This window comes from Rhinopithecus roxellana, chromosome 9 (assembly GCF_007565055.1).
Source record: "Rhinopithecus roxellana isolate Shanxi Qingling chromosome 9, ASM756505v1, whole genome shotgun sequence".
In the NCBI taxonomy this organism is placed as follows: Eukaryota; Metazoa; Chordata; class Mammalia; order Primates; family Cercopithecidae; genus Rhinopithecus; species Rhinopithecus roxellana.
In genome coordinates this window covers 111,072,834-111,099,638 of record NC_044557.1, presented here as the reverse complement: position 1 = coordinate 111,099,638, position 26,805 = coordinate 111,072,834, and the positions used below count along the sequence as shown (strand labels likewise).

The 26,805-nt window shown below is 37.1% G+C and overlaps 1 non-coding gene and 1 pseudogene across 1 annotated transcript; one reads left to right on the top strand and one right to left on the bottom strand.

Annotated features, from left to right (window-relative positions):
* The first annotated feature begins 11,118 nt into the window (after window positions 1-11,118).
* The window catches only part of LOC104657293, a 164,213-nt pseudogene continuing 148,526 nt past the window's right edge, over window positions 11,119-26,805 (top strand).
* On the bottom strand, window positions 14,101-14,204 carry LOC115899777. The gene has a single exon (XR_004059382.1). It is a non-coding gene; the product is annotated as a U6 spliceosomal RNA (small nuclear RNA).

Here is a 26,805-nt window from a genome sequence, read left to right as displayed (position 1 = left end):
CAATCAGCCCTCCTATAGTTCCAGTCTTGAAAGATCAATGACAGCTTGGACTTGCCCTGTTCTTGTCTCTAAAATCCTGGAACATATTCAGGCAGATAAATATTACCTGCTTCACAGTTCTGTGAGGATCTGTCCCCACAGAGGCAGCAATGTCACTGGGAGGTTTTGTGGGATTCTCCTGTCCCCATATTTTTCTAATAGACTTTTACTTATTTGAATGCTATTTTGAACTACAGAGTTATTTTCATGCTTCTAGACTCTGCATTACATGTAGGAAGGGACTGTGATTAAATTATTTTTCCTTAGCAGAACCTAGCCAGTATCTGGTATCCATAAATATCAGGTAAGTACAATTAATCAATGGATTTATTAGTACATGGATGGAGCAAGAAGATGGCAGCCCAGGAAATCCTGAAAACCCCAGGAAGGTAGAAATCAAGCATTAATAAGTTTATTGGACATTTCCTTTAGGCAGCAATCTAGGGAAAGCTCCTCACAGCTTGTACCTCACATTCCTTATCCTGGTAAACATTAGTAGAATTAATACCCTTTTCTTTCTTCTGCTTCTAAAAGCCAAGTACTTAATATATTTATGAATAGACATTTATTTGTGGGGCTTATAAGATGGATGGAATTCCATGAAGAAAAGCGAAAAGGATTTGCACTCGAGTCTGATAAGACCCTCACCACTGAGGAATATGGAACTTCTGATTCTGTTTCCTGGCCCCCTACAGGGTCTCTGCAAACCAGAAACCCCAGTAACCCCTGGAGCCACCAACAACATGCATTTGAAATCCTTTGGGTTCTGTGGCTTGGTCTAGGACCCAACTTAAGCAAAGAATGGCACACATTTATAGTAGCATTTTTATAGGACTATTTCTGCCTTACAGTTCACTTCTATAATTATTATACTCTCTAAATGAAATAGAATGGTGAGGCTCAGGTCAAAGACTGTTCATAAATCATTAAAAACAAAAGAAACATGATGAGAAGTCTTGAGCCTTCTACCTCACAATAAGCCTCACAGTATAATTCATGACTTCTAAGCTTTGCACCCAGGAGCTCTGGATACCCTATGGGTGTACCGAAATAGTTCCTGGAAGCCATCAATCAGGCCACACAGGTTACTAGTTTCTGTTCCACTTTTAGGTCTTCCCACCATTGCATAACTCTCATCCATTGGGCATTTTTAAGTTCAAAAATCTGTGATATCTTCTAGCAAGGGATCAGAGTATATGCTATGTGGTTTAAGGTCCTGACATGAGGAATCCACAAAGCTAAGTTAAACCAAATGCCTGTGCCTTTTATTAAGATGTTATATATGGCTCTGAGAGGCCAAGTCTAAACTTAACCTGTCATTAGGTAAGTCCAGGATTTAACTTCTACTAAATACATCTATGTGGTCAAAGACTTTCAATGATCAGAGAAGACTGAAGAAAAAAGCGGATGGAGTAATTAGGTCTTGAAATGAATAATTTGTATGAGATCAGAGAAAGTTGGAGAAATAATTTTAAAAACTAGGTGAGGGTGGGGATTGAATGTTTTACTTGTTCATTTTTGTGGTTTAGGGAGTGATTTTTGAATGACAGATCATTGTGTAAGTGATCATAAAATCAGTTTAGTGGAGCACCAGCCAGCATTTTCTAATCAAATAAGCAACTTTGCGAGACATTATGCACATGTGCAGTTAGGGGTCACATCATAAAATGTGTTTCTATAAAAAGTCTGAAGCCCATTGACCTAGAAGATGCATACTGTGTGCATTATGAAGTGGGAGAGGCTTTTTCAACTCTTTTTGAATCTTTTTTGGAACAAATGAACCCTGTCATTTCCTGACCTGAATTAGTACAGCCCTTCTTCCCTCCAAAGGAATCAACCGGTCTGTTGATTAGTTTCCCTGTTCTGCAGGACAGGGCAATTGCTATAGGTGAAAGAAGGTTGCCATGTGGCCTTAGGAAGTATCTTAAACGCCCTATAGATGTTCCTTCATCTAAAAAATTGGGAACACTATCACCTACTTCATAGAGTTTCAAAGGAATAACCAATGGCAAATAAAAGCATTTGACACAGTTCCTGATACAGAATAAGAGACAAATACATGTTTTCTTTCCTTGTAGCTTTTTGTTCAGGGGAAAAGATACCTTCTCCCATTTTCATCTCCCTTCTAAAGAGACAGGGGCACCTCTCACATGCTCCCCAGAATTGGGACACTGTGACATTGTCATATGCTTTTCTCCTGTCAAGTTAATGAAGGATTATGCCCAGCCCCTCTCCCTGGTCAGCACAGCTTGCTTGTGGAAAAATCAGAAAATATCTAAGAGTGCTGAGAACCAGCTCTGCACAAAAGCAATTTTCTCCAGCTGCTATGAGTGAGGGCAGCTGTAAATCACTCAATTCATTTGCATTTATACTGCTTTAAAAAGGTGGTGGTGGTGGGGAGATGGAGGGAAACCTACCCAGCAAGAAATAGTACCCCAGGACAGAACAGAAAATGTTCTCAAAATCACCTCTGTGTTTGCTCAATGACAGGCTCTTCCCTGCCCAGAGATCAGGGGGCAGGGGCAAGACAAGGTTACATCAAACTCTCTATCTTATAGAGTAGCTCCCAAAATTAAAATACCTGGCTCTTAGAATCAATATGTACTCATTACCTTTACTTGATTTTCCTTTGCAAACAGAGGGAAAAATTATAGAAGATTGCTTAGTAGTTTTGTAATGCCTGATACATAAAGCAGAATATAATACTCACACTGTTACTTGATGGCCCCATTGGCTTTTGCCATCTCAATGCCATTTACTCTATCCCTGAGCAATTTAAGATAAGCTAAGGAGACCCCAGCTGTAACTAAGCCTGATGTCCTTGCTTCATCGAAGAGAAAAAGCCCATGGGCCCAGATCCAAGCATCCAAATTGAGAGAAAATATTTTCCACTACCAAGGACAGATAATCAGAGCCGTGCTAAACCCAGTCTCTGTGGCATTCTTACTTTCACATTTCTCGCTTGGGGGTAAACTGAGGTCAAAGAATGTCACAGGAAATTTATCGGGAAGAGTCTTGTATTTTCGGTAATTATTTTACTCCGGACATGAATGTGTGTGGTCAGTGGAGACAGGCAAAGGAGGCCTGTAGGAGCAGTCTTCCTCTGAGTCGGTGCTGTCACATGACTGGAATTAGTGCTTCAGCCAGAAATATTTCCCATGTAGTAGGATCTACATTTCTTCCTGGTGTTCATGGGAAATCATCAGAATGATATTTTTATTTAAAATGTTTATTTTAAGTCTACATTAAGAGAGTGAGGAAAGATTTGGAAAAGTAGATAGAGCCCAACATCAGACCTCCTCAAACATCCAGATTTATCTTCTACACATTCTGGGAAGCAAGATGCACAGCTGTTTCACCATTTCTTCATGAAGATTATTTTTTCCAAACACCAGTCTCAATCTTTCCTTCCTTTAAACTAAGCTTTTCAAATGAGTACTCCGTAGCTTTCATGTTCACTGTCTTCTTTGAGTTACCAGTTACATCTTGCCAGCCAAATTCGCTTTTTCCCTCCCTTTCCCCCTCTCCCTCCCTATTTCTCTATGTATCTTTATAAGTCTACAGTTTTCTCACTCTCTTTTTGATTTCTAGACTTCTTATTCTTCTCTTTGATCTTGGCTTTTTATTTATATAATTTTGGCTTCTTATATGATGTTACCACTTCTACCAATTTCAACTGTAAAATTATGTCATAAAATATTATACCTTTGGTTCTTTTTTTTCCCTCCTTAACTACATTTTTACCTTCGATATGTTCCTTTTCTTCTTCCTTAATGTCCTAGAATAAATCTAATGGCCATTAGTCTTCTAAAATTTCTCCAAATGTTCTTCCCTCTGTCTGGAATGTCTCCTCTGTCCAGTCACATGAACACTAGAATTCAAACTCATCCCTCAGGACTCAGGTCAAGGAAAATGACATTGAAAAGCTACAAACAGAAAAGGCTGATCTTTTTGCCATATGAGGAGGCATAAAGATATTCTTAGATACACAAAAACTAAAAGAGTACACTCTAAATATATTTCTGTGTAAAGACCTTGAAAACTGTATTAAATAAGCAAAACTGAATCTGAGAAATAAATACCTCAAGAAGAGAGAAGACGTGATAGAGGAGAAATAGTGGTAAGTTCTGAACAAGTAAAACAGAGTGCATCTAAACAATTGCTCATAATGTCTGTGAAATTAACTGCTATTTTTTAAATTTGAAGTGAGAAATATAAAACACGGTTATAATAATAATAACAACCTGAAGCTAAAATTTCAATTATTTCAGCAAAACCTGAGTGGTGCACTGAGAAAAGGGTGAGACTAACAATGTAGTGAGTTAAAACAGGCTAAAAATCTAAAGTTCTCTTGTTCAAAAAGAGAAGGCTGTTACTGCTATAATTCTTCATTTTGATAGGTAATTCAAACATGTCTGTTAAATATTTAAGAATAACTATTACCTGAATATACATGAGATGTATACTTTCCAAACCACTTAAGGAACAAAGAAGAAACAAAAAAAATTAATTTAATTAAGGAAAGGGGGGCTGGGAGACAAAATTTTAAATATGATATGCATAATTTAAATAAAATCAAGTGAAATAAAGTAATATCTCCCCCACAAAGGGATCAAACAGATCAAAAGTCATCATTAACATAAATACAATTTACTTAGTAAAAATAAAGAATTGTATTTAGGTTAAAACATAGCTCTTTGCTATTTCCAAAGGAAACACATAAAACAGAATGACAGAAGAAAGTTAAAATCTAGGAAAGAATGCATTAGTAAAACAAATTCTTAAAAATTAGAAATGATAATACTAGCTCAGTAAAAGTATGTGTAAAGAACACTGCTGGCAACTCATGTATGAAGAAATACAAATGGCCAACAAATTTGAAAATATCCTCAGCCTATGTTTTAAGAAATTCAAAACAAAGTGATAAAGAGATACAATTTTGCATATATCATATTGGCAAAGATTTAAGTGTTTGAGAATATCCAATGTTTGCCAATACAGAAACAGGCCCACTTAAACATTATTTTGGCTACTACAAACTAAAACAAATTTTTAGAGTACAATTTGGCAGTAGCTTTAAAATTTTTTATACATACACTTTGATATAGCCATTTTATTTCCAGGAATTCAACTTATGAATAAAATTATACAATGATGCAAAGATATATTTGCAAAGATATTCTTTGCTGCATTTTTTTAGGGCAAAAATGTAGAAAGGATCCCTATGTTCATCAATAGTGGGCAAAATAAATACATTTTTATATATCCCTACAATAAGATCTCGGAAAATACTTTAAAAGAATGGATAATGTCTACATATACTGATATAGGAAAATGTCTAAGATACATATGGAATGTAAACAGTTAAGTTCATAACAATGCATTTGTACTATGATTCCATTTACAATTTTAATGGGAAAATACAGATTACATCTAATTTTCTCTATAATTTTTTGCACCTTTGTGAGTTTATCAATTAGGGAAACATACAAAGTCATATCTGTTTTTCCATTCATCAAGCCTTAAATATCTTACCAGTAGAAAACTTAGTATCTTCCTGATGCCTCCCACCTTCCTAGCATTAAATTGTAACAGCATGGGGGAAAGGGGTCTTTCTCAAGCCTACTTCCAAATACCAGGCAGAGAGCATTGCAACATCTGATCAGTTCATCACCATCAGCACTTTTGTCTCTGCCACAGAGTGTTGCTCTTAAACATTGATCCCTATACAATCTGATGGTCATTTGTCCACTTCTGTATTTATGCCTGGGCTGGTACAGAGTCCCAAAGTCTGCAGTAGTGACTGCTTTGCCCTCCAACAGTACAGATCTGTTAGTGCACACTCACATGCTCAGATCTCGTGCCCAAATCATAACAGTTTGCCAGAGTGTTACAGCCATTAGAGCTCCCAGTCTCAGCCACAGTTGGTGCGTGAAAGAGTTCCCATTCTTTCTGGGGATCCAAGCTCTGCTACAGAGCTGTGGTCAGCAATTCAAAAGACCTCCCCGACCTGACACACCGCTCACAAGCAATCTCCTTCCCAATGACCACCTTCTGACATTCTTGGTGTCTTCTGATTCCAATAGATCTGAGTGAGACAATCTCAAGTCACCAAAGAGGTCAGAACAACACGGAACCACAAAAACGAAGAGGTCAGAGGCCTGGCCTTTCTCCCATATTCGAATTTAACAATATTCTCACCAGTACCTTTGCATACCCCTCTACCAGGGCAATGGGTAGCTTACTTTTATATAACCACTTGAATGATGTTTCCTTAATAACAAAATTTCCAAAGTGTCATGTTGTCTTTAACTCTAGACATAGGAGCTAGCATACACACATGTATACACATCCAAACGCACAACTTGATCATAAACATGGGTCTCTTTATTGACTATTCCATTCTGTTGAATTGATTTGTTACTGTGACAAAACCATATTGCTTTAATTACTATGGTTTTATAGATGATGTATGGTAGGGTATATTTATTCATATTTCAATGGTGTTTTCAAATATTCTTGCCTATTTTGTCCAATTCATCTTTTTCTGAAACTTTAAAAACTTCCCACCAAGTTTTATAAAACACCCTTTTGGGAACTCTGTGTTCCACTGAGTTTTAAAAATAATTTTTTAAACAATCGGCATCTTTAAGACATTGAATCATTCTTTCCAGGATCATAGCATATCTGTCTTTAGTCATTAGTACAGCTTCATGGTTGTCTTCAAACAGATCTTGTACCCTTCCTGTTAGTTATTTTATAATTTTGTTACTATTGTGAATGGGACCATTTATTATATTTGCTTATCGCAAATATTGGTTAGGAAAGCTACTGATCATTTTATGTTGATATTGTAACTAGCCACTTTACTATTCTTTCATTATTGTGGTTTTAAATTTTTCTTGAATTTTCTAGCAAGATATATTGGTTTACTAAAAGTGGCAATTGGCCTCTTTGCCAGTCCCTGCAGGTTTTATTCAATGATTCTCTTCTTACTATATTGGCTGTAATATATATCACTAACTAGTATTGGGTATGGCAAGCATTCTTGTCTTGTTTCTGCGTATTTCTGTTAGAAATGTTTCCACTATGATTAACTCAACTAAAGTTTCCCTTCCCTCTCTGCTCTCTTCTTTTATAATTAGGAGTCCATAAATTGCTGGTTATGATAAAACTGCTTAATAAAACTGCCAAAACTGAGTCAAGCTGTTTATATTTTTCTCTGCATCATCTTTACTATGTTGGTTTTTATCCTTCAGGCTTCTTACTTTTTGGTTGCAGCATGGCTTTTTCTCATAATCAAGGCAAAAAGATGAAAGACAAGTAGGGACCGTCTGGTACCATGTTTTATCAAGAAAGTGAAAGACGCATTCTCAGAACGCACAGGAGACTTCCACCCACAATTAAGCAAATAGAACTTGATTATATGATCAGCCCTAACAGCCACAGAGGCTGAGAGAATGAGCATTCAACTAGACCTTGATCCCTAGAAAGGACATTGATATTTTGCTAGCAAAAAAATGGGTAATGAATAATGAGTAGACAACTAATATTGTCTGCCACACTGACTTTCTAAGGGATGTTTAGTGTTTCAGTAATTGTTAGGATGTGTACTGTAATTTTGTGATAGAGTTTTATCAGCCTGAAGGGCTGTTTTCTATTTTTAACTTGATGAGTTTTTTTAAAATCAGAAATGAATGTTAAATGCTATCAAAACCCTTGTGGCGTCTATGAGAAGATAATATAATGTGTTTGTTTTTTCAATTAATATGTTAATTTCGAGTAATAGATTCCAGTTGTTGAATCATTCTTGCAATCCTGGGATAAGCCAAGCTTGGAATGTGGTTATTCTGTTAATCCATTGTTGCATTTAATTTGAAAACAGCACACTCATATTTTTTGCATTGATGCTCACAGTGAAATTGATCTATTTTTCTTTATGCTATTCTCATCCAGTTATTTTCATGTGAGTTATGTAGCCACAAAAGCCACATAGAATGATTTAGGGAACTTTCTTTTCCATTTGAATAGTGTCAATAGAATTCTCTGTCCCTAAAAGATTTGATAGGACTCTTCTTTCCAGTAATTTGGGATTGGTTGCCTTCTTAAAGTAATGAATGTACAATTATGTTTTTGGTTTTCCTTGTTTCTTAATATCTTCAGGTTTTCTGTCTCTTCCTGAGATAGCGGTTTCTTTCTTTTTTTTTTTTTTTTTTTTTTTGGCTTGTGGAGTGATATGCTTTATCTTCATTTTCCTAATATATGCATTTTGTTAAAAACTGGACTCTAAATACAGTCATGCACCAAACAATGATGTTTCAGTCAATGACAGACCACATATAAAACCATGGTTCCAATAACATTAACACATCATGTTTTTACTGTATATTTTTTATGTTTAGAAGTTGCTTGATACACATATACTTACGTTGTGTTATAATTGCCTGCAGTGTTCAGTACAGTAACATGCTGTACAGTTTTGTAGCCTAGGTGTGCAGTAGGCTACAGCATCTAGGTTTGTATCTATGACGTTGGCACAGTAACAACATTGCCTAATGCCACATTTATCAGAACGTATCCCCTCATTAAGTGACACAGGGCTGTATTTCTTCATCGGTTTTGATGTTCTGCTCGCATTTTCATTTTTCCCAAATAATAAATATTTATCCATTGAATTATTTAAATTTTATTTTTTAAAATTCCCATGGATAGTAGAGGGCATTTATTTTTATTTTATTTTGTTATGTTTAATAGTGCATGCTTGTTGTTTTGTGCTACCTAGCATCCAGCCACCCCTTTAATTTTCAGGTTAGCACGTGTTGTGTGGGTCTCAGTGGAATGGCCTTATCATTTTCTCTGCTCACCTCAGGACAGTTACGGAATGGCCATGACTTAGACTTGTCCTAGATTTTGAATATTGAAGGAGGAAAAAAGTATAGGGACAGTTGAACTGTTTACAGTGGTAAGGGCAATGATGTATAGAGTCCAGAGGTGAGGGCTGCAGCAAGACTCCAGTAGTGGCAAGTGTCTAATAATAGCAATGCACAATGTGACATCCGAACTAGACCTTGACCATCTTTCCTGATGTCTGACCTGGACTTTCTTGCATCTTGCCTGGTTCTCCAGCCTATAGTTGATTCTGTAAGCTCCCTGCTATCCTTCCAATGTACTTCTCCACTGCTTAAAAGAGTCATAGTAAGTTCTGTTGCTTTCAACCATGAAGTTTTTATTAGTAATTTATAATTTCCTGTTTTATAGCTAAATGTTGTCTATAAAAATTCTCCTTTATGGAAATTTATGGAGACTATTTTTCTTTGGGGCCTAACACAGTAGAATTTTATTAATAGTACAATTTTTGCTTAGTCTCAGTTTATTAAATACAAGATGTTATGTATCTCACTTGTTTCTCATATAATTCAAGTCTTTTTTTTTTTCTCCTATTTGGTTTATTAGTTTCTGAGATAAGTGGGTTTAGGTCTCAGATTGTTGTTGTAAATCTGGCCAGGTCCTGACCATCTCATTGGAATATTTTCAAATGTTAGTATCTGTAGGCGTTCCTCTTGGACCAGCTTCTCCAGAGAAGAATCTTCCAGCTCCTTGCCAAGAGATATGTAAGGCTGGCTGCCAGCATGCTGGATGACGAGTATTAAAAGAGGGCCAAGAACATCCCCACTAGAGATACATGTTCTTTCAATCCTCCTACTTCTTATACAGTGCTTAACCTCTGGCCAAAGACAGGGCATCCTCACCTCTCCATAGGAATAACATCCTGTGTCTTCTGAAGTATTTAGGAAAATGATCATCTATTTGGGAAAGCAGGAGGGATGCTAAGGTTTAACTAATTATTACACAGACTTCCTACCCCGATTTTAGTGGTGTCTCTCGCTCCTTCCTGCCCAGCTTTTTCAGGGTTCTATGATTCAAATAGCCTTGCTTCTAATTTTCATTTTCTCTACAGGCCCTGGAATGCATTTCAGCTTTCTGCAAAACGCAAGACACGTCCCACTTATCCAACTGCTTTCTTTTGCCCCAAATCCACTGAAATCTTTAATTCATAGTCTCCCTCAGCTCTCTTTCTGTTTGTGGAGAGAGAAGAGAGAAGAGAAGGGAGAGGAGAGAGAGAGAGAGAGAGAGAGAGAGAGAGAGAGAGAGAGAGAGAGAGAGAGAGAGAGAGAGAGAGAGGGAGAGAGAGAGAGAGAGAGAGAGAGAGAGAGAGAGAGGGAGAGAGAGAGAGAGAGAGAGAGGAGCGTGAGTGAGCGCAAGAGTGAGAGTGCGCGCTGTATAGATACATGGATATATAATGAAGTTTTTAAAGTAGATTTTTATTAGGAAAGGGAGATGTTTCTTTAGTTTCTTTCTTGCTCTCTTCTTGTCTTCTTTTGTAGTTTTATTTTCCCTTTTCTGGTTTATGTAGTTTTTTTCTCTGAAGGTCAGACAGGGCTGAGAATAAAGTAAGAATGAGAGGCACCTGGGGTGTAAAATGTAAGGAGGCACATGCTGTCAAGTCCCGACCCTGCTCTTCATGACCCTGAGAAAGAATGCCTCCTCATACCTTAACAACCTAGCTGCCTGCCTTTCTTACCCTCCTTCTGATCCTGCTGAGGGCATTTCCTTGTCTACAGTGCAGTTAAAGTAGAGAACCAAAAGGAAAATCATAGATGGCATTACCGGTCTCAGAAGTCAGACGGTGGAATGTGAGCCTGCCAGCATAGCTGGAAGTGAACGGAGTTTAAGAAAGTGTAAGAAAGAAAGGATTCACAGAGGGGGACCTACAAAATCTGGATGCAAACTTCGCTCAATGGCCTTGTCATTTTCTTTGTGGACCCTGAACACTGTATGCATGGGATGAGACTCCAAGGAGCCCAAGACAAGATTCAACACCCCCCAGGGAATTATAACAGGATCCAAAGTCTCTAAAACACATAATCTAAAATAGTCAGATAAAGTATCTTTAGATTTGCAAAAACATGGCCTATGATAAAAAGAAAAAAGAGTTAATAAGAATAAAACTACAAATGCCCCCCAGTGCTCCAGATCGGGCTAAGAAATAAGGACTTCAGCTCTTTCCCATCTTGCAAGATGGCGGGTGAAAAAGTTGAGAAGCCAGATACTAAAGAGAAGAAACCCCAAGCAAGAAGGCTGATGCTGGTGGCAAGGCGAAAAAGGGTAACCTCACGGCTAAGAAGCCCAAGAAGGGGAAGCCCCATTGCAGCCGCAACCCTGTCCTTGTCAGAGGAATCGGCAAGTATTCCCGATCTGCCATGTAGTCCAGAAAGGCCATGTACAAGAGGAAGTACTCAGCTGCTAAATCCAAGGTTGAAAAGAAAAAGAAGAAGAAGGTTCTTGCAACTCTTACAAAACCAGTTGGTGGTGACAAGAACGGCGGTACCCGGGTGGTTAAACTTTGCAAAATGCCTAGATATTATCCTACTGAAGATGTGCCTCGAAAGCTGTTGAGCCACGGCAAAAAACCCTTCAGTCAGCACATGAGAAAACTGCGAGCCAGCATTACCCCCGGGACCATTCTGACCATCCTCACTGGACGCCACAGGGGCAAGAGGGTGGTTTTCCTGAAGCAGCTGACTAGTGGCTTGTTACTTGTGACTGGACCTCTGGTCCGCCAACAGGCTCCAGTGTGTGATGTTCCCCTCCCTGTGTCCATGTGTTCTCATTGTTCAACTCCCCCTTATGAGTGAGAACATGCGGTGTTTGGTTTTCTGTTTCTGTGTTAGTTTGCTGAGAATTATGGTTTAGCAACAGAAATGAAATATTTGCTGGATGGTATTTTAAGCAAACTAGACACAACAGGAGAAAATACCAGTGAACTTGAAGACAAGTCAATAGAAAATTTTCAAATTGAAGCACGTTAAACAATAATTTAAAAATGGTAAGAATTAAAGCATTCAATGACAAGCAGGTGAGTGTTAAGTTGTTTAACACATATATAATTGTAATCCCAGAAAGAGAGGGCAAAGGTAATAGGGCATAAAAAATACTTCAAAAAATTTTGCCTGATTTTATTCCCAAAACTGTTCAGAAACAGCACACCACTAATCCAGGAAGCCTGAGCAATTGAAACACAAAGAAAACCACACATAGGCACATCATAGTCAAACTGTTAAAAAATAAATAAATAAATAAAAGAAAAATCTTAAAGGAAACCAAGGGAAAAGAGCACATGACATTTGGAGAAATAGTAACAGTAATAAAGCTGACTTCTCCCCAGAAACTATGGAGGCCACAAAACAAGAGAACATTTTCTTTAAAGAGGTGAGAGAAAAGAACTGTCAACCTAGAATTCTATATCCAGGGGAAAAAATACCTCAACAATGAAGACAACATAAAATCATTCCTAGATAAACGCTTAGAGACTTTGTTCTCTGTAATACCACGTTACAGAAAAATGCTCAAGAAAGTTATTCAGAGAAAGGTAAAATAAAATATAAGATAGAAATATAAATCTATAGGAAGGAATAAAAAACAATGGAAATGATCAGTATGTAAGAAAAAATAAGAACCAGTTTTCTTTTTAAAAAAATTATTTAAAAGTCAGTTGGCTCTTGGAAGGCAAAAATAACAACATTACCTAGGGTTTATAATTTATAGCAATAAAATACATGACAATAGTACAAAAAAAAAGAAGTGTAAATTGAAACATTGCTGTAAGACTCTTACTACATAAGTGAAATGATATTATATGAATTCAAGGTATACAGTGATAAATTAGGGGTTTATATTATCTCTAGAAGGACCACTAAAATAAAATTTGTAGAGGTCCTGAGAAATCAAGAAGTCATCCTGGATCACGAGGTGTCAACCAGCAATGCCCTGAGCACCAGTGGTATCGTCCCAGCCCTGGATCTTCCTACCAAAGCATTAGGTCATGGCCTAAGCCTTTCTTTCCTTGTTAGAGAGACTCCTGAAAAAGGTGTCTATATATAAAGAGGAAGAAGTGGGGTCATATAAAGCATTTAAGAAACCATCTTATTTCAGTCATTCTGTAAATGATGCCCAGTTCACATTCTGACAGCCCTCTGTGATCTGCATAGTCGTATTGCATTGTGGTTGGCATGTAATTTCTGGAGGCAGCTGGAAGAATCAGACAAATCTTGGACATTGCTCCAGTGGTGTATGTGAACCATTCAGTTCTAGCCAGAATAAATTTGCTTAGTAGGACCAGCCTGTATCACTTGAGTACGACTCAGCTATACTCAGACAGATGCATGGGTAAAGTATATCTAGTCACTCTGCACACATGTGCCTTAGGCACTAACGCAGTAGTAGTTTGGGAAGTTTCAAATATGCCTTAGTCAACTGATTCACAGATAGAAAGCAGCAGGGAAGTAAACATTTTTTTAGTTTAGGGACTCTTATGCAATCAAAAAGTAGTTCCAATGAAAGCTATGATCTAAGAAAAAAAAAGTGCTTTGTTGTAAAATGGAGTAGCACTAAAAGTAGTTCTAGGCACACTAGCTAACTTTGGGAAGCATTACAGATGCCTGATTTATCAGAGATCAGTGAGTTAAGAGTTATCACTGAGGAGCTTTAGCAGTGGTAATATCTTCAAATTTGCTTCTATACAGGTCTGTAATTGTGATTATGTGTGCGAATTACAATATGCATCCATTAAAAACATAGAACTATGGGTCATGAGTGGAAAACAAATGAATATTTTATCAATTTGTGTCTGTCTGTTGGAATTTAAGCCAGAAAAAAGAAAATGAAATTCTCTTCTTCTCCTCTCTCCCTCCCACTTACAAACCATTGTTTGGCCCCTGCTCTCAAGACAAAAGGTGACACTCTTGAGTTCCCATTATTGATTAAATAGTGGGATGCTGCTCATTTGTAACTATTACTTATAGCTATCTTCCCTAAAAAACTAACTAGTTCCAAAATTTTATTCCCTAATTGGGGAAAGGAGGTAGGGTTCTGACTTAGGTCTTATTAGAAAAAGTCTTATGTCCTCTGTTAACCAGAACCTTAACTTGAATCCCTGAGAAATTGTTAAGGATAGGTTCTTTTCTTTCAATTTTTATATTTTTAAATTTAAATTTTATATATTTTTATATGGAACACTTCACAAATTTGTGCATCATCACTGTGCAAGGGCCATGCTAATTGCTGTATCATTCCAATTTTAGTATATGTGCTGCTGAAGTAAGCATGAGAAGGCTCTAGTTAAGCACATGAGGCTTAACTAGAGCTTTCAATTATGGGTAGAATTTTTTTAACTGATTCTGATAAACCCACCAAAAATCCTCTAAAAAGTCATTCACTTCTTAGCAATCAATTTTGAAAAATGCATATTAACAAGAAAATGAATTAGATATTTTTTATGAAGAATAGATGATATATTCTTTTTTCAAATTTTTTATTATACTTTAAGTTCTAGGGTACATGTGCACAACGTGCAGGTTTGTTACATACGTATACATGTGCCATGTTGGTGTGCTGCACCCATTAACTCGTCATTTACATTAGGTATATCTCCTAATGCTATCCTTCCCCCCACCCCACGGCAGGCCCCGGTGGATTGGTTCTTAAAGAAATCATCTTCCTCAAGAAGTTGTTTTTCATCCTCCTTTAACACATGATATTAGAGTCTTTAGTGTATTTTAGAAAGAGCACTGGAATGACAAACACAGTCTGAGAATGTGGATGATAGCTCTGCTCCACCTTTCTGTATTTTCCTGTGTGAGTTTGGGCAATTCTCTCCATTTTTCTGAATACCTGTTTTCTTATCTGTAACAAGAAAATTTTCCATTTAAGCAGTGATACTCAAACCCTTTCAGGTCATATATTCTTTTGAGATAGGTAAACCTTTCAACAGAATAATACACAAAGCTGGACAAATGTTTCTCCTCTTATGTTTTCTCATTATTTCCTAGAGGCTGGCATGTATATTCTAAGATCAAGTTAATCATGAAACAGACATTGTTATAATTTAATCATTTGGTTGGTAAGGAAGCTCAGTGTCTCATTGTCTTTAGGTATTTCACCCAGAAGCCAGGATTCCTGGTGTCTTGCCTTTCATTCTTCTCTCTGTACAAAAACTGGTTTCCTTTTCCTCTCCAGAAGAGAACTAGAGAATAATCATGAACAAGAGGAAATGCCAAAACAAAAAAGGAGACGAGAACTTTGGAGAAAGAGAAGAGGTTGAAGGGACCGAGGGACTGAGAGAAAAAGGAAACAGAACATAAATAAGGTTATTACTGTTGACAGAGATGGGCCTGCATGGAGTACCCCAATTATCAAGAGAGAGGCCTTTTTGTTCTAAACAGGTAATAGAGTGACCAATTTCTTATCACTCCTTGAATCCCATACGGGTTGGACAATATCACTTGAACCTTATTCATCAAGGGTGTGTATGTGTATGTGTATGTGTATGTGTATGTGTATGTGTATGTGTATGTGTATGTGTATGTATGTGACCTGATTCTACTCTTCTTTTCCTCAGGAGATCCCTAGATTCCTATGTGGAAGACAAGGATTCAAAGAGAGCTATATGTGAAACCAACCAACCAGTTGCTTTTCTGGATTTTCCAACTTCTTCCCCCTACACATCACATATTTACACATTTAAATCCAGGGGTTCACAGACACCTAATGCCCACCTGTGTCTCTCAGAATGAGAACATTTACATTAGATAATAGCTTAATTCCTACTTTTTCTAATATCCAGAGTCTATGCCTATCTTTGCATAGACTTCTTTGAAGTAGAAAAGTTAGGTTTTTATGTATGGAGAAAATAAACACAAAGAGACAAAATAACTCTGTTCAGTAATATGTATGGCAAATGGAGACCATTGATCACTTAAGCTGAGAGAACTGTGCTCACCTTCATTGCTTGAACTAACTTTGCCACTTCTGAAAAAGAAATAAAGAAAAATATGGGGATTCATACTGGACAGAATTTAAGCCAACTAGAGTTGAACCAGGGAGAGTAATGAGCCAACTAGAGTTGAACCAGGGAGAGTAATGAGGTTTTTTCCAAGGAGATCAACAACTCCAGTCACCAGAGCCCTCAATGGAGTGGTCAGTCTATCTCCCTACTCCACCCAATCAGCACCTGTGTGTTCCAAGGTCAATATTCTTTTTGTGAACTAAATTTCATTCTGAAGGATTTCAAACGCAACAAAAGTTGATCCACTGCAAAGATAAAAGAGCTGCTTAACAGCTGTGATAAACGAAATTAAAACAATTGGACATTCTTTCTACTGGGAATTAAGCTGTTTTCACTAAGACCCACACATACCACTGCACTAGAAGAGCTGACAACAAACAAATGGAAATAAATGTGAAGAAGCAAAATCTACCCTTACTTTTAGAACTTAGGAAAAATAAGGCAAAACACGTTTAGAAAGAAGCTAATTTCTATTTTTAAAAGTCTTACTTCCCTCTTGAAGGAAATCGATTGCTCCAAAAATTCTTGTAAAACTCCTCAGTAGATTTTTTTTTTTTTGGCATAGAAATACAAATCATTTTGTAATGTCAATGATATCAACTCTTATAGGTTTATTGAATTTTTTATAAAATATAGTCAAAAGTCAAAACAAAAGTTATGGAGTAACTGATTAGTTATTGCTCATTGGACTGCAGTATATGTATCAGGCAGGGTCTTGAAAGAACTAATCACCACATTTTACACACCAAATGTGATACTTGAGGAGAATTTAATAAAGGAAGTATTTACAGGATATATTAGTCAAGTTTCTCTATAGAAACAGACCAATAGTATATATGTGTGTGTATATGTGTGTGTTTTATGTGCACTTTAATCATATAGCCTGAAGGTAATTTTATACAATATATAATATCTATATATACACATATGAGATTTATTACAATGACTTGGCTCATGTGATTATGAAGGTTAAGAAGTCCCAAGATCTGCACCCAGTAAGCTAGAGGCCCAGGAGAGCCTATTTGCAGTTCCCATCTGGGACCAAAAGCCTGAGAACTAAGAGAGCCAAATGTGTAAGTTTCAGTCCAAAGCCAGCAGGCTGCTGACCCAGGAAGAACCAATGTTTCAGAATGAGTCTGAAGTCAAGAAAGCACTAATGCCGCGGCTCAAGGAGTCAAGCAGGAGAAGTTTCCCATTATGCAGTCTTTTTGTTTTATTCAGGCCTTCAGCTGATTGGATGAAGTTCACCCATATTAGGGAGGCTAATCTGGTTTACTGCACTGATTCAAATGTTAATCTCACCCAGAAACACTCTCACAGACATACAGAATAACTTTTGAGCAAATGTCTGTACAACCTATCCCCCAGTAAGCTGATACACAAGGTATTGATTGAGTTTAAGAAAACCAAGTGCCCTGGGGTTAGAAATAATATATATATCCTGGTCCATGAGCAGTGAAAAGCCATTACAACTCCAGGGCCTGAAGGAGGGAGACCTTAGCATATCCTAGAGAGTTTAAGGGATGCCTGGAACTGAAACTTTCAACAGGGAAGGAGCAAAGGAATAAATACTTCTAGAGATCAACTTCCCCCATCATAGAACAAGATAGAAAAGAATGGATATTGAACATGGATAAGCAACATATATATTGCTGACCTAAATCAAGAGTCATATGTGCATTCTAGAATCCACTTGGTAGCTTGAATTATAGCAATGAAGCTGCTACAAAATGAAATACAGGTACTGAGGCCTTATCCACATTTATCAAATAAGAAATTATGAGGCTGGATGCCAGAGATGAGTATATATTTAAGATTCTACAGGCAATTATTTCCTACATCTCTAAGTACACTCTCTTGAAAGATGCTTGTCTTCATCTTTATCTAGTTATTTGAGGATCACGTCCTATTTCTAAAACCAGCCACATGTTGAGTATCCCTGATATGAAATGGTTGGAACTGGAAGTGTTTCAAATTTTTTGGATTTTGGAATATTTGCATATGTATGAGATATTTTGAAGACAGAACTGAATCTGAACACAAAATTAATTTATGTTTTATACCTTATACACATCAATTGAAATTAATTTTATACAACAGTTTTAATACCTTTGTGCATGAAACACAGTTCGTGCACATCAGAAAACAAAGGTGTCACTATCTCAGACACCCATGTGGACGATCTGTAGTTGTTTGGCATCACCATTTTTCCTAACTCTGAATTTATATGCTACTGATAAGCAGTAACTTCTTACACTTATTCACATATAAGTACTTAACAGTAAAAAACACAATATACAGGCCGGGCACAGTGGCTCACGCCTGTAATTCCAGCACTTTGGGAGGCCAAGGCAGGCGGATCACGAGGTCAGGAAATCGAGACCAGCCTGGCCAACATGGTGAAACCCTGTCTCTACTAAAAATAAAAAAAATTAGCCAGGCATGGTGGCATGTGTCTATAGTCCCAGCTACTCGAGAGGCTGAGGCAGGAGAATCGCTTGAACCCAGGAGGCAGAGGTTGCAGTGAGCTGAGATTACGCCATTGCACTCCAGCCTGGGTGATAGAGCAAGACTCTGTCTCAAAAATAAATACATAAAATAAAAATAAATTATATATATGTAAATATAAATATATAAAACATACCATTAATACAGGAAATAAAAATGTGTTCAGGGTAACTAACCAGCATAGTGTCATCCCCAGAGTACCTGCAGCAGCTGTTAGACAACAGTGACAACAGGCAAAGGGAGGCTTTCAGTCTCCACCTACTATGCTGGGTTTTAGTTAAAAGGTTACCGTACGCTGTATTTTGGTTTTAGGTGAAAAGAAACATCAGAGCAGTTTAGGAATGAGGAAGCATTCTGCTGGGTGGCTCTTTAAATTTTTTCTCCCAAGTCACTGGTCTTCCTAACAATAGTTTTTGTCTTAGACATCTCTGACTTTATAAACTGACAAGATTTCTTGCTCTGTTATGAATGCTTGCTGCTCTAGCCCTTCACTAAGCCCATGACACTTTTTCACCACCTTGTCTACAGGCACATTTTCTGCAGTGTTAACGATGTCATCTTCATCATTGCTGTTATCACAATCACCTTGATTCAAAACCATTTCAGCAATTTTACCACCAACCAATGAATGAAAAACTGGAGCCTCATTGTCGAGGTTGAAAACTTCTTTGGTGTAATTCCAGCACTTTGGGAGGCCAAAACAGGCGGATCACGAGGTCAGGCATTCAAGATTAGCCTGGCCAAGGTGGTGAAACTCTGTCTCTACTAAAAATAAAAAAACTTAGCCAGGCATGGTGATGGGCACCTGTAATCCCAGCTACTCAAGAGGCTGAAGCAGAGAATTGCTTGAACCAAGGAGACAGAGGTTGCAGTGAGCCGAGACCACGCCACTGCACTATAGCCTGGGCAACAGAGCAAGACTCCATCTCAAAAACAAACAAACAAACAAAAAAACTTCTTTGGTATCCACTTCTTCCAGATTACTAATGGACTCTGAAGGTATAACATTTGCTTACTACATAAGAAGGTAAGACATCGTTTTTTTTTTCTTACTTGAAATGCAGAATCCTTCAAAGCTACCACATTGTTCATCATTACCAAACATAGTCTCAAATCAGAGGTTGTCCAAGGCATATACAACTATGTCTTCAGTCGTGCTCTAAGTGTTGCAACAGCATATATGGCATCCTACATGCTAGACTGTTTGAAAACCTTTTATGCCCGTGCCTCTCTTCCCTGTCGTTAGCATGGTGTTCAAGAAAGTGTTTTCTATATTTACTCTTCATTGATCTGAGAATACCCTGATCACATGGCTGAATTAATGAAGTCACATTTGGGGAAAAGGACATGACACAAGTATTTTTTATGAGAATATCAGCTAAAGGATGAGAACAGTTGTGAAGTAATAACAGAATATAGCAGTCATCATCCAGTCCAGCTTCCCAGCAGTAAGCAAGAGCTGCTAGTTCATAATGTTTGTGAAAACAGTAAGAAAAGATATCCGGCCAAGTTTGGTGGCTCATACCTGTAATCCCAGCATTTTGAGGGCCAAGGTGGTAGGATCACCTGAGTACAGGAGTTCAAGACTAACCTGTGCAACATAGTGAGACCCCATTCTCTACAAAAAAAACTATCCAGGCATAGTGGCATATGCCTATAGTACCAGCTATTCAGGAGGCTGAGGCGGAAAAATTACTTGAGCCTGAGAGTTTGTGGCTCCAGGGAGCTGTGATCATACCACCACACTCCAGCCCAGGCAACACAGTGAAACCCTATCTCAAAGAAAAATAAAAATAAAAGTTGTCCTTGGTGATCCATATCTTTTGTGAGCACAATAATGGACTGGTAGAAATTCACTCCATGGAAACAGGAAGGATGCAAGCTTTTGCCCATCACAGCAATTTACACTTAGGCATGCCTGCTGCATTAGCACATCTCAGCAGTAAAGCTGTCCTTGGCATCCTTAATTCCTGTAGGGGATGTCTCATCAGCTGTAGTCAATGGTTTTCTGTGGCAATAACCCCAAAACAGTGATGCTTCATTGCATTATAAACTTGTTCTGGCAACATATTTTCATCAGTGGCAAACTCATCCATCAGTTTTTCTACTGTTTCATAATTAGTACATGCTTTATCACCACAAGTCTTAAAAAAAAATAAATTATGTCTTTTCTTAAATTTCTGCAGTGTTTGCTGAATACTCACAGTTCCCTTCAATCTTGAGTTCACTGTTATAGATCTTTGCTTGTTTCATGATCAGTATACAATTGAGTGCCACGTATTCACTGCAGTGCTGATGAACCTACTCTTTCAACACACAACGGAGATCTTTGTTTTTAGCTTTATGCAGTGTTGTTGTATTTTTCATTGATTTTTCTACATCACTTTCAGCATAAAACTATACAACTGTGTACTTCTGTTTCCTCAAGTCATACAGAGTGGTCATTCCAACACCATACTGTCCTATGAGGTGTTTTACATTTATACCACTGTCCGATTTCTCCTATAGCTTGACTGTCTGTGCTATACATCATCATAAATGCTTCCTCTTTTCTTATCATTACCCATATGGATATTTGTAGACATTTTCAACATTTTTATACCACAGACAAGAGAATAAGAAAAAAAAATCCACAATGAGTAATGTGCATAGGTCTTGGTCCCATGTGGATCATCCTTGTGAACCTACCATTGGCATGTTCAGCCTGCACACACGCCATTTTATTACACTTCTGGGGCATATTTGCATGGGGGAATCTGGGCATGCACAGAAAAAATACATCATAGCCAAAGGGGACTGGGAGGGCTTTTTTTCCCTGGAGAATGCTGAATCAATTGTGTGATATGTACCTGTGTTTTGACTATGACCCATCACATGAGGTCAGGTGTGAAATTTGCCACTTGTGACATAGTATCAGTGCTCATCAAGTTTCAGATTTTAGAGCATTTCAAATTTTGAATTTTCAGATTAGAGGTGCTCAACCTCTAATTCTGTGTAAGAATTATTGTTTCCCCAATAACATTATTCTTTGGGAGATATTATTGGAATAATATTGTTCCAATATTTTGTTTACACATGTTTACACATGTATTGGAGTACATGTGTAAATATGTAAACACATGATGCTAAAATAAACCCTCTTTCTTTTTTCCACTAAGGTGACTACATTGATTATTGATGTGTTCTATTTTATGCACATACAGTCCAAGTCATGTGAGTGTGAAACTTACATGATAGTAGAAACAGCATATCTATATACTTTGTCCATTATAATTATGCTCCCACAACAAGAAGAACTTTCCTAAATGTGGAAATCAGAGTCAGCAATCAATCATTGCATTCAGGAAAAATTTCTCAGCTCATCATTTTACCTAAGAATCTTTTAGTCTGAAGTGATACCTTCTGTTAGTTCCTTCCTGGATCCTGGTTTTCTTTTTGTCATTGAATCTTTAAAAAGGCTGCGGTTTCATCAGACCTTCTGAGAAAGAGAAAACATGCTCTGCACACACGTGACTGTGGGAATCACAATGAGAAGATAAACAGAGTATCTTTAAAATACACATCCGTAGGTGAGTGCTTTTATGTGTTATCCCAGTAAGTCTGTGCAACTGTTCTAAATCATAGTCATCATTAGACTATTTTCAAGATGACAAATTTGCTAATCAGAGATTAAGTAATTTTCCTCAGGTCTCTCATGTATTAAGTAGCCAGAACTATGGTATTTATAGCCTGTAGTCTTTTGGCTATTCTACAGCCCCACTCATTAAATTAGAAGGCTGGGGAGAAGGCTACATTAGCCACAAAGATGGCCTTTAGGATTTAGGAAGCATTTTCCAATACCTCCATAACAACTAGATTTCTTTTGTAATATCTGTAAGGTGGGACATACAGGAAGTTTCTGTGTTTGGTGAACAGCTGATTTCAAAATGGGTTTCATGAATTACCCACCCCAAGGAGCACAGGATCATGGCACAGCAAATTCTACCCCCTGAGAAAATGCCTCAGTCCAACCCTCAAGCTGAAAAGGTCAAAGGGATCTCAACTGCCAGCACTAATAGCAGATTCATGCTACACAGCAGGGTAAACAGGTGACAGGCACAAAAGTGAAGGAGGAAACTAGCAGAAGGCCATCATTTCAGAGAAAGTATGTAAACATTTACATAATACCAGTAATCCTTTTAAATGCATGATCATTTAATTTTATCATGATTGAGAGGTAATCACTTTGAAGACACTGATGCTTGCCTTTCTGAAATCCTGCAGCGCATGCAGTTATAACACGAATATAGGTTTACAATATTTACTGTCTTGAAAAATAGTAAATGGTACAGGAAAAATGAAGACTCTAAAAACAGACCAACTTGATCTGTCTTGGGGCTTCCATTTACTTGCTGTATGACCTTGAATGAGTTACTCCATCTTTCTGGGCTTTATTTTCTTCACCTGAATCAAGATTATAGTTATAAAAGTAACACTTATTTTTTCCTATGTGTCAGAAGCTCCTTTAGATGTTTTACATGGATTAATTCATGTAATGATCACAATAACCTTATAAACTACACCCAATTACGATTTTTATGAGTACCAGAGTCCAGATCCAAATATAAGCTTTTGTTGCCTCCAAAGACCAGCTCTTACACTGACTCTCTAAATGCCTATACCATTCGGGGTTTGTAATCATTAAGATAATATACTTAAATACCTATTAATAATCAATAAAGGTGAGTTTCTTTTGGTAAAAGAAAATCATGGATGCCTTTCCTGGCCTCCTACCCCCAACTTTACTCCATACTCAAAGAGTAATGTTGCTGTGGATCAATTAATTTTAAGGATACTGAGTGACCTTCAGTTTCTAAGAGTGGGACCATAATGGAGTATATATAAATAACTCTATTATAGGAGAAAATTACACTTTATCTTGCTGATTGAAATACTCTTCAGTAGCACTGTTTACATTGGAGAAATTGAAGAGAATATTTTCGTTTCTGCATATCATTCTGGTATAGTGCCTTGTGATGCATCGAAGAATTAAAATGAAAATCAAAATAATCCACAAACATTCAGTTCATAATGGTGTTTCTTTGGTAAGCCCTGGTAAGACTTGCCCTGGTTCTTTACACTAATACTTGGAGAGAGGAGAGATATGGATAGATGAAACTCACTAAAACAATAAAACAGAAGGCTGATCATTCTCATTAGAGGTATAACAAATCACTGGTGTGGCATCAAATTTGCAACACTCTCAAAAAAAGCTGAGAGATCAAAAGGTTAAAAAAACATGAGAAACTGGTAGAAATAGAGGAATGCTCAGTGATTCAAAATACCAATGACCCTAAAGAATATACAGTCAATTCTTATTATTTGTGGTACTTATATTCTGTAAAGTGGCTACGAACCACTGAATAAGAAACCAGTACCCCTAAGTAAAATACATGGTGAGGTTTCTGCCCTGTGAACCTCTGGTCGCAATATCTTCACGAATCCATCAGTACATAACTTTGTTTTATGTGTGCGTTTGTTTAAAGACACTTTATTCATTATATAATTTTTATTAACATTGAGCTCACCACCAACAGCACTACAACTCATGTCTGGAAAAAGAAATAATCTTATCTAAGATGCACAATTCCTCCCTTAATCATCTTGCAGCCTTCCTGCACTTAGGAACACCAGACATACTTCAGTACAATGTTTGGAGACCATTTTAAATGGAGAAATTACCACAGAAAAGCATAAAAATGTAAAAAAAAAAAAAAAAAAAAAAAAAAAAAAACCAAAAACATGGCACTAAATATACTGAAAATAACAAAGTTTTTGCTGGTAAGCACATGTGCATGTCTGCAAATGACCGTGAAAGCATTGCAAGTAGTATTTGGGGATTACGAATACATTTTATCAAGTAAGCAAATTCACAAATACACAGTGTATGAGTAATGAAGATTGGTTGTATAAGAATGAATTACATTCTAAGTAATAGAGCTAAATATAGTGACATTTATTCTAGTAAAACACTTCTGTATGAAATTGAGAAAGTCTGTCACATCCCAGTGAAATCAAAGACAACACTGACTGTTTCACCCTTTCTGGCAAAATATCTGAGCTACAGTCTTATAAGGAGTATAAAAACAAAAAAACAAAACACTAAGAAAAAATATTCCCAAAAGAATAATGGCTAAAAGACATAAAGTGTTCAAATGGTGAAAAAGTAAGAAACAAGTAGGAATAAAGTGATTCGAACTCAATAATAATCAGAAAATACAAATGTGTTGCTCACAAAATTATCAACACAAATATTAATACCAAATGTCAGCAAGGCTGTGGAGAAATAAGTATCACATAATTTTTTTGGCTGGGACATCAATAAGAACAATTTTGATGGGAAATTTAAGAATGTGAATTAAAAAACAAAAAAGCCTTTTGAGCTAACCATATTTCTTGTAGAAATAGAGCCATTAATGAACATAAATGTGCTATTATATTCATCAAATTATTTTGATAATAAAAAATCTGAAATTCCATGAATGCCCAACATTGAATTAGAATACATTAGAAGATGGAATATTACTTAACTATTTAAAATTATTGTAGAGGATTCATATATAAATACATCTTTAATCCAAATGCACTGAAATTGTACATAGCAAAACCATGAATATACTTATGTGCAATGCAAATTTATACACATATATATAAACACATACCAGTAAAACCAAATATAATTATGCATATAAATATTGCTGCACATCATGGATATATATGTGTGTATAATATCCACAGACACGTATCAAAATGTTAACAGGAATTACTTCTAAAATTTGGGTAACAAGTGATTTTTACTTTCTTCTTAATGTTTCACTGAATTTTCCAAATGTTTTAATGTATATTGTATCACTTTCCATAATTCAAGAGCAGATGTAATTTTAAAAAGGTGAGTAATAAATAAAAATTATTTGGATTTTTTAAGAAGAAAATTTAACTAGTATGACACTGCCCAAGCTTTAGCCTGTTGCTTCAAATCATCAACTTTGTTTTTATTTCTTCCTCCAACTTCCTTGGTTGCTCTTAAAAACAGTGCCAAGCCCAACTCTCCCAATAGGAAGTTCAAATATTGAACCTTTCTCAAGCCATTCAGCTTTGCCAATGTTCTGCAGAAAATGGTCCTGCCAGAGGTACTGCGTTCATACCTGCTCAAGGTATTTTAAGACATCAAATAAATTGTTTCTTGTGAAACTATAACTGGCACGAAATAAGCCACAGCCTGTAGCATCTACAAACATGGTCAAATCCAAGTTCAGTAGCTTATGCTCAAGTCTGTGAGGGGCACGGCATAGGATGGTGCCTCCTTGAGAGTAAACAGGGAACAGCTGCATTAGGGAAAAGGGGGAGGGTGTGCAGTCATCTTCGGTAGGAGGATTATATCTATGCCCATCAGATTTAAATAAACACACACACACACACATACACACACACACACACACACACATACACATTGTCTTACGTGACTGATCAAGAAAATGGATCAGTAATTGAAAATGGCTTTCAGTAATTGGCAATTATACCTTCAAAGAGAGTTGTATAAAAAATGAAAAAAAATTGAACTTGAATTCCCAAACTGCAACCATTGGCGACAAGGACTTGTAAGTAAGTATGTACGTGTGTGTACATTAAATCTTAATTTTCCTATAGAAGAGCAATACACACTACGGGAGTGTGACTGGGCACTTGTCCCTGGGAAGTCACAGAGGTTAAAAAAAAGAAAAAGAAAAAAAGCAGCTCTGTTTCTGCTGGAAGAGCAAAGAAGGAAGAGGCTAATAGCCAGGGAAATAGGCCAGACTGTGGATTTTAAACCCAAAAAAAGCACAAACACAAGTCACCCTGAAAATAGCACTGGCTGGACAAATGGTGGACTGGAAGAGCCTGTTGAGAGAGGAATTGCTGAGAACATTTTAATTCTCTTCACCAGTTTGCCTTCTTCCATGATTGTAAAAACCACAACAAAGGGAGAAAGGCTTACCCACTGTGGGACAAAGTGCTGCAAAGGTCGTTACCCACTGGATGGCAGTTGTGCTACTGAACATACAATGGCCTTCCTTTATCATCCTTTCAGGGTCAAATGAGGTACTCCTGCCATCTAACTCTAGAGTTCAAGATTGTCTTAAGTCAAAGATCCCTTGGTGGTTCTGTTGTGAAAATGAACAGATGCTCCTGCCTACTGTCCTGTGGGTGACACAGCTATGTTCAACTAACCCAGGGCCATAAAAACCTAAACCACTCCTCAGTTCTGGTTTAGGAGGTCTTGGAGTCTGGCCTAAGGAGCCACTTGTTTCTGATGACTGGTCCCACTTTGAACAGTT